Source organism: Theropithecus gelada, chromosome 11 (assembly GCF_003255815.1).
Source record: "Theropithecus gelada isolate Dixy chromosome 11, Tgel_1.0, whole genome shotgun sequence".
Classification (NCBI taxonomy): Eukaryota; Metazoa; Chordata; class Mammalia; order Primates; family Cercopithecidae; genus Theropithecus; species Theropithecus gelada.
Genome location: NC_037679.1, coordinates 49558206 through 49567498, shown reverse-complemented (window position 1 = coordinate 49567498; position 9293 = coordinate 49558206).

Sequence of the window (9293 nt, the reverse complement as noted above, 5' to 3'; positions counted from 1 at the left end):
ATACCCAACAGACCTGGGGCAAGGTAGTCGCCCAGTAATCAAAATTGGAATATTGCAGCAGAATTAAAAGAGCAGCCATGTGATTGCATGCTGAGCTGTAAGATGTTGATGGAAACAATGCTTAAGTACTATTTCCTTGAGGCTAGCATTGTTTTTAGGGACCTGAAAACAAATTTAAATACTCCCAACTGTGAGGAGAATAGAGGTGTAGAACCTGGGGAAATTAGTACACTCTGACATTTGTCAATTTAAAGATACACATCCTCAGGACTGTGTTTATGGATGCTACTCAGAATACTTGGGGATTTTTTATATCAATGTGACCTAAATTCCTTTAAAATAAAATGGGGGGAAAAAAAAAAAAGCAAACAACTTCTCAATGAATTGGACAATCCATTAAAGGGAATTCACCAACTCAGAGATTCCAAATTCACCAAAATATATTTTTATCATGCATTCTTAATGGGCCATATTACCTTCAAAAGGGTAAAACTTGGTTCTTTGAGAATGAAAAAACCCTTACTCTTTCATGTAGAAAATGCAGATATGTATAGAGTACATAAACAGATATACAGTATAAGTATGAAGTTAAAATTTTATTGCATGGGAATAATTAATAAAAATAATGTCTTTAAAAATATATTCATGGGGGTGACAGTGAAAAACAAGGTGTAGAGATACTGAAATACAAATTAATTCCAGGGGTTGTATATATGAATAAATTAAATAAGGTCACAAAACATTAGTATATAACACTATAGACACAATTGGTAATACAGAAAAGAAATTGAACTAACAGATTGTTTTAATGTTTTTCTTGAATTTTGTATTTAGTGCTATAATAACCTAACAAAATCCTGCTATTGAGAAAGAATGATTTGTATTTTTGTGCCACAGCATTAGACTAAATAAACACTCTTCCTTTGTTAAGGTAAAAAGCTTTAGTATATACATACACTTCCCAAAATGATTTAATATTTGCTCTGTTAAGAAAGTAAACACCCTACTATACCTTAATTGTCTTTTATTTAAAGATAATATAAAGATATCCATCTCTTTTGAAATAATAGCAATGTCTATGTCTGAGTTAATATGACTTTATTTTATTTGAAAGACTTCTGTGTCTGGCTATTTAATTTTTCTGTTGTGTACTCAACTCCCTCACTTAAGTTACTCTGATTTAAGCTTTCAAAGGGAAAAGGACTCTTCGGAAAGCACATACTAGATTACAGAAAAGCAGTATCTCAGAAAAACTGATTTTCTTTTTCTCTTGACCTACCTATACTAACTGTTCTTTGCTAAGAATCACCAGAGGAAAATAAATTTTTGGCTTGTAAATTTCTCTGAGTGAATGTCTCATGACAGCTTTGGCTAAGCTTCTCTTCATTCATCAGACTTTCTGAGCTTAATATCTATGTCAGCAAAAAATTGATTTCATTGAAAAGTGGTTCACAAAAGATTAAAGATCAACTCTCTTGCTAATTAAAAGAGTAAGAAAATCAATAAAATGATGGCATTTAAATTATCTTTATTTACTTGGAGTGTCTACTCAAAATAAAACCACTGCCCTGTGGAATAAAATGAACTGCTTTGGTGAATTGTACCTTTATCTTACATGAAGGAATAAAGAAAGGAAGAGAGGAAATGAGGAAAGGAAGCAAGGAAGGAGTAAGGGAGAGAAGGCTGGAGGAAGAAAATGGTGTATTTTCTAGAAGGTGATTGTGATTTACAGATTGTGCATAGCTGAACACTGTTCATTAAAAAGTTTATTTAATTAAAAAACAATTTGGTTAATTCTATATTTGGAAACCAAATTTGATTAACACCACAGGAATTAAGAAAGGAATATTCAAGTTTATCCCATGTATAATTTATTCTACAACTTGAAAAATTTGACTCCTATCATTACAAAACTATTTATCAAATATGAAGGTGTAGCGGCAGAAAGGGGGTGATTCTTTTCCTTTCTGTCATAAGCGTCATGGTTGACACCCCTATAACAAAAGACAGGTTAACAAGAGAATAGCATAACAAATTTATTAACGTACATAAGCAAGGGAAGCACAAAAGGCATGAAAACTCAAAGATGGAATGGGATGGTTGATGCTTAAATACCTTCTTTATTGAGGACAGGGAGTAGGGAATGGACTATGATTGAATGGGCCTGGAGTCTAGACAAGGGTTTATAAATTATTCTCTTTGGGAGCTGAATGGAACTGAAGAAGAAATATGTTGTTGATAAATTTGGGGACGGTGATGGGTGAAAATGCATTGCAAACAAAGGTTGTCTTGTTTTACAAACGCAGTGTCCCAGGTAATCTCCATGAGTTGCCTTCAGAAGAATAGATAAAACATCCTTCTGGACATGGTGACATATCTCCCAGTCTTTTCTCCAGTAGTTTATCCTTTCTGATCATTTGATGAGATTCCTAGGAAGGAGATCTTAAGACAATTGCATCTCTTCTGGAAAGAAGTTTCGCTAGTCAAAGACAGACCTTCCCAACATCCCCCTCTACCCCTCCTGCTTTGAGGAAGATGGTAAGTAAGACACCTTGCTGCTAAGTTCTAAGACCTCAACAGAAGGAAATAAGAAGAATATAGTTAAGATAGGACTTCAATTAATTAAAAGCAATGAATTATTAACCCATTAATTATGTTATCTAATAGGAAGTAGTTTGGGATTAAATGCTAAGAATTTGTACTTCAAGTTTTCTTCTAACTATCTGAAATGGGCTTTCTTAAATGAAAGTTGATTCTTTAAGACTAATCACCACAGATGACTTAGTTATTTTTAGATTGGAGAAAAAAAAGAAAATATGCAATTTGTGGGAAGTAGGGAAATGAGTTATTTTAACACAAGTCTGGGCTCTATTGAGGCTCTCTTCTACAGTATATTAAGTTCATTGACCACAAAATAACAGAGTGACCACATCAAAATTACCCAAACAAGAATTCTAGGCCAAAACTAGCCATTTTACAGAATATGTTTGGTTGTGATATTTATTTTAGAAGCATGTTTTGCCAAGTACTCTGACATCTCTAAGTTCACACTATACATAGAATCGATTATTAAAGTGTTGGAAGCAAAAGCCAACCTACATTTCACTTTATTCATGACATTCCTGTCACCTGTTGGGGATAGGAGAAGGTATGGAGAAGAAAGCAAAAGAAAGAAAAAAATGGCCCATGTTTTCCTTCTGAAGTTCTGTAAATTGCAGGAAAGGTCAGACCAGTTTAAGCCATGAGGGGGAGATGGATTCCAATTTTAAAAATATACATACATAATTTGCTGTATGCATGTTTTTTAAGCTCTGTCTTCTAATCATAATTAACCTGACTTTCCTTATGATCTTTAACTCTATAATGGGTGTCTTTGAAGATAGACTTACGGTACCTCTCAATCCTGCAGTTTTGTGGTTTTCTTTTGTTTTGTTTTTATTTTCCCTCTTGGCTGACTTGTTTTTCTATTGGCCCTATTGTCAACGTATAGAATGCCTACTTTTCTTTCTGAAAAATCTTTACTTTTGCTATTACCACTGGAGGTAAACTAGGACTCAATGGTAGATCAAAGGTCCTCCCTGTCTTATAATATCCAGGTTATTCCTGGAATAAGCAGATGAATAACTCCAGGAATAATAGAGGAAATCATTCCATTAATACAAATGAGCAATAAACATGCAAAAATGCTCATTTTCATCAATAAGAAAAGAATACAAGTTATGAAAAATTGACCATGTTATTTTCAATGACACAAATAGAGTAGGTAGAAAGTCACCACAAATTCTCTGCATGGTAGGAGTTTTCTTCTTACCATTTCTCTATTTTCCAATATACTTGTGCTACTTCAATAACCACAAACATAGTAAGTGTTATTAAATAAAGATACATACCTACATTGTAAAATAAGAAAAGTAAATAAAATAAAATATCCCTTTAGTCCTACTTACCATCCAAAAGCATCCACTGATCTATTTTCACATTTTCTTCCAATCATTTTTTATTCATAATTTTTAAAACACTTTGGTTTTGCACTATAGGTTCAATATTAATGCTTTGCTAATATCATTTCTTTCCAGAAAAGACCATGCAAATATTTAGATTGAAATATATAAACTTACCATTTTAGTGGATTGAAAATAGTAAAATATCAGCAATTTCATATTGTTTAAAGTAACAGTTTTAACTTAAATTATAGTGATAAAGAGAATGACAAGTAAAATAAAAGCAATAATCTTTTTATGCCAACATATACATATTTAATGTTTGCCTATAAGAACATCACACAAGAAGTTTAAAACATGAAAATGTATTTAAAACAAATAGGCACTTATATGAATAGATAAAACATCAAGTTGTATAGTCCATTTATTTTCAGGGAATCATTACTCGGGGGGAACCTTAAGAGGTCAGACATACCACAGTGGGTGGGACCTTGTTCTATGAGCATCATAGCCTGGTTCCATGTCAAAACTGAAGTTCAAATGATGGTCAAGAATATGGCAAAAGTCCAAACTACAGTGAGGATGTAACTTTCAGTCATTGCAATGACTCAGTGATTGGGTACAACCACAAACCATCTGTACTCTGCAAACAAACTGAATTCGCCTAATAGGCAGAGATAACCAGGAACACAGTAAAATAGTCATTAGTATCACTTTAGCATAATCCAAGGGGTGCCCAAGAGGCCTAACCCTCAAAAATAGCTTTCCCACCATTGCCACTGTTGTCAATTCATTCCTTTTTGTCAAGGTTTGCACTGGCTAGTCCATGATACTTTTAAGTGCAGATATCACTGATAGTAACATGTTAAGACACAAGTTTAAGTGCTACTCTTTTTCTTTAAAAGAAGCAGATGAGAACATTAGTCATCAGAAAATGATACGCACAAAAAAGTTCAGAAAGGGGAGATACCCCAGTGATTTTTTTCACAATTTTCCCTAAAGACTTTGGCTTACATTTTATCCAATGATAAATCATCTAATCTTAATGTTCAAAAGTTCAGACAGAATCCAAATAATAATTGGATTCTATCCCAGAAAATTATTTGAACAGAGCTCACAATGTATTTTATGGACATTTTGAATTACCCACTAACTGCAGTGATATTGAAACTCCGTTTGCAGATACCTGTAAGGCCACCTGACTAGCCCGTACCTTTTCCTATTTTAGAACTGCTCTCACACATGCAGTTGGGTCTTAGAAGTTTGTTTCCACTTCAGATCTCGCATGCCACTCCACAGCCAATTGAACCAAGGGTAGATAATCAACAGGTGTAAACTGAATCAATCAGAATCTTTGTTCTGGGAATATAAAAATGGGACTTAATGAGGCTAGTTTTTCTCTTGCAGGTAGAAGAATTAACTTAAACTCAGGAGTGGGTATCCTGACCGTGATCTACCATGCTTCGGAAAAAACAGACAGTCAGCAAAGAGAGAGAGAATGAAGCAGACATACAGAGAGAAATGGAGATGCGAGGGTGTAGTCTCCATAAAAGACTAAGACAAAGCCTCCTTTGGTGGCTTTCCACCTCCTGTACTTCATCAATGGCATTTGACTGTATTTTGAGATCGTGAGTCCTGAGGCTTCCACTAATTCATAACAATATATTTATCTTTGTTTCTTAAATTCACTCAAGGTTATAGTTACATAATAACAAAAGCTACACCACCACCAAAAATGAACCCCTTCCAACAATACTAGCTAATGCTTATGGAGCACCTATAAATGTAAAGTCACGTTTTACATCTTTTTAAGATTAATCTACTTTAGCTTCACAGTGACCTTATGTGATAGACAATAATCATGTCCAAGGTGGCATCTGGAAGAACAGGGTATGAGTTCAAGCAGTTTTCAATAATTATGCAGTGTTTAACTATACTGGAGTATATGCAGAGTTAATAAAGCATCATATTAGACCATTGACAAAAGACTCATTTGGACTCATTGAAAAACAAAACAAAACAAACAGCAAAAACAACTCCTGGGCCCAGGTGTGACCACCGAATCACGACATCTAGAGGAGAGAGATTATTTTAGTCACTTCCAGGTGATACTTCTGTTTGCTTTGAGAACCATTGCTCAATAATTTAAGGAGAGGGACTTTTGCTGGGGTTGTGGTAGCAGTATCTGTGTGTGTGAGTGTGTGTGTCGGAAAAGGGCAACAATGCAAAATGAATGCAGAGTTTCACTTGCTTTACTAACTCCAGATTCACCAGCACCATTTCTCCTGCTACTACAAAACCTACTTTTCTGGGATCCAGGCCTGAGCATAAGGTAGTGGGTTCATCAATGACAGGATTTTAGACTCTCCTGGGAGCCAAGATTGGCTATATAGATTTTCAATCCTACTAAGAAACAGAAAAATTCACTTTTGAGAAATTCTAATCTAGAAAAACAACAGTTTGGAATAATGTTGTTCTAAATTATAACATTCCCTTCTGTATGGCATCGTGTACATTTTCCTTCTTGAGTAGAAATATGTAATTTTTTTATTATTTTTTAAAGAAGAGGGATTTTCCAGCATGCCATCATTGTGCAGATGGAACCATTCCATTCCTAAAGAGCGGGAAGTCTTTTCTGTCATATTTTATTGGTTCTTCTGGTCATTAAATTTGACAGACTATAAATCCCCTGTTTGCCATTAAGCATATTGTGAATGACAAGATAGTATTAAGCATTTCTGGCACACAGATTGCAGTTGGGCAATCAATAGCACCATCATTCTAGGAAAATTATTGCTGTAATTGAAGGAGGGGATGGTCATCAAGGAGAATTGTATGTTCTCTTTATACTTGGACTTAGCAGAGAAAGCCAAAAATAAAAACTAGGACAGTTCACAGTTGCAAACATTCTAATTAATAATAACGATGAAGGAAGGCAGGAAATAAATGTTTGGGGTGGAGACAGAAGAAGTGGTCTTGCTTCTGCATGATGTCTTCCCAGCTGTATAAGGCATGGAAAATATGAGAGGCTATTACCCAAATGTAGATGGCACTACCCAATCTCACAGCCAAGTGCACCAACCATCCATTAATTTTTTAAAAATTGTATGTTTTAGTGTTTTCCTGTTAATGAGTTGATTATATTTTTAGAAATCATGGGAAATGTGTAGACGCTGATGTCACTGTTCCTTGGCTTTGCTAAGGATGCTTATTGTGAGCAAAGTTGTTTCCTCCCTTGGCTGCAGGCCACTAGACTGCTGTTCTCTCCCTGCCTGCCCACCTCTCCACTCCCTCCTCCATATACAAACACTGGGACCATAGGAAAAATACGCTTCTGAAGGTCTAAATCTGCTGTCTCTACTGCTGATTAAATTAGATTTCATATTATGTAATTTTAAATTCATCTGCATTTTTTCTTCATGGCTCCTCTTTTGAATATAATGAAAAAATTATTTGTAATGCTTAGCTTTGTATTTGCGTCCTCCTTTTGCCATAAGCTCCATGAGAATGAGACCCTGGCTTGTTTTATGCACCTCAGCCCTCATAAACCCATTGTCATGAACAATGCCAGGCACATATAAAATGTTAAAAATATGTATGTGTGTGTGTATATGTATATATATATTTTAATGATGAATGCTTATCAACCAGTTAACCTTGTGCCCATTGTCACTGAATGTCTTTCACTGAATGAATCTGTGATAACCTTTTATTGTTAGCTCACTTTATTGAGTTTACTTTCCAATACACAAATACACACTGATTTATCCCCACTCCAAAAAAGTCCATAGTCTGCTTATTAGAACACAAAAATCCCTCTCCTTAACTTGTTGACACCCACATCTCAGTAATCCCAAGCACTCTGTGGTGGTTGTTTTCTTGTTGTTTACTCTTTTGCTTGTTTTAATTTACCCTTTACTTTTGACTACGTTTTAACTTTCTCCTTAATACCCAGTGTCCAAATTTTTGCATTACAGTTCTTAGGCCTGTGTTCCCCTACAAAATTACAATGTCTCAAGGATGGTGACTTTATCAGTCACCCCAGGGATCAATGACACATACTGTTAGCACCTTTGTGAGTGGTCAAGGCAGAGTATTTAGAATGGAAACGGTGCTTCCAATTCTAATTAGTATTCTCATTACTAATATTCTATCGTGTTGTTTTTCTAGTTCATTTCATTTTTCAGTAGCCACATGATATTGAGTGAGTTCAATCTTTTCCTCCTCAGAAGCTTTGATTTCTATTAAGCTATATGCAGTTCCCTTAAGCAGCCATGTCAGGCACACAAAAAGCACACCCTTGGATGTTCTTTAGTTGAAGACAAACTAAACTATGAATCAGAAGGCTACACACTTGGTTTAAATCAAATGGCATATCTACACATTTCATGGAAAAAGAAAGCACCCCGAAATAATAAATCTTCCTTTGGTTACAAGCTAAAATTTCTTAGCATTCTACCAAGTGTATGTAAAAATTTTATCAAAGAACGCAACAAAATTATTAAGTCTTTTGACATATTTTTTTAAACTTGTGATATAGATTTTATTTGAAAAACACTTACAAATCATTTTGCCAATCCCTAATCAAAGAAATCCAAAATCATTATTCTGAATTAACTTAGATAAAATACGAAAGAAAAAATAAAAAACATTTTGAAAAATGTATAATATAAGGGATAGATAGGTGAGATATAATGAGGAAAATATATTAAAAATGTAAGAAACATACTAAACCATATGAATGACAGAAAACATCGACAAATAGAAAGTGTAATCCCAATTTTATGAGAAAACCAAATCCCTCAAAATTTTGGCATGAGATTGAAGTCATGGGGCATTTTAATTAAAAACTCTGTAAACATAGACAAGGGTGTATTTTACCTTGAAGATCCAGGGACAAGTAGCAGCTAACTACTCTGCTTCTTGGGCCTTTCAAGCTAGAAAGTGATGATTCTAAGACTTTCAGGGCTTGAAATAATTAAAAGATGAGAAAAAAAATAAAAATTTCCCTTTCATCTCTAAAGAAGTTTATGAGTCTCATTGTCCAAAGATGGAAGCATAAGCTCTCTTCTTGGCATTGCCACAGAATGCACAACACTGACACATGCATACCCTACACAAAATCCTTGGTAACAAACTGTTGGTTGTTTGTTTGTTTGTGGAGGACTCTCACTTTGTTGCTCAGACTGGAGTGTAGTGGCGAGATTTCAGCTCACTGCAACCTCCGCCTCCCGGGTTCAAGCAATTCTCATGCTTTAGCCTCTCAAGTAGCTGGAATTACAGGCACCCGCCACCACGCCTGGCTAATTTTTATATTTTTTAGTAGAGATGGGATTTCACCATGGTGGCCAG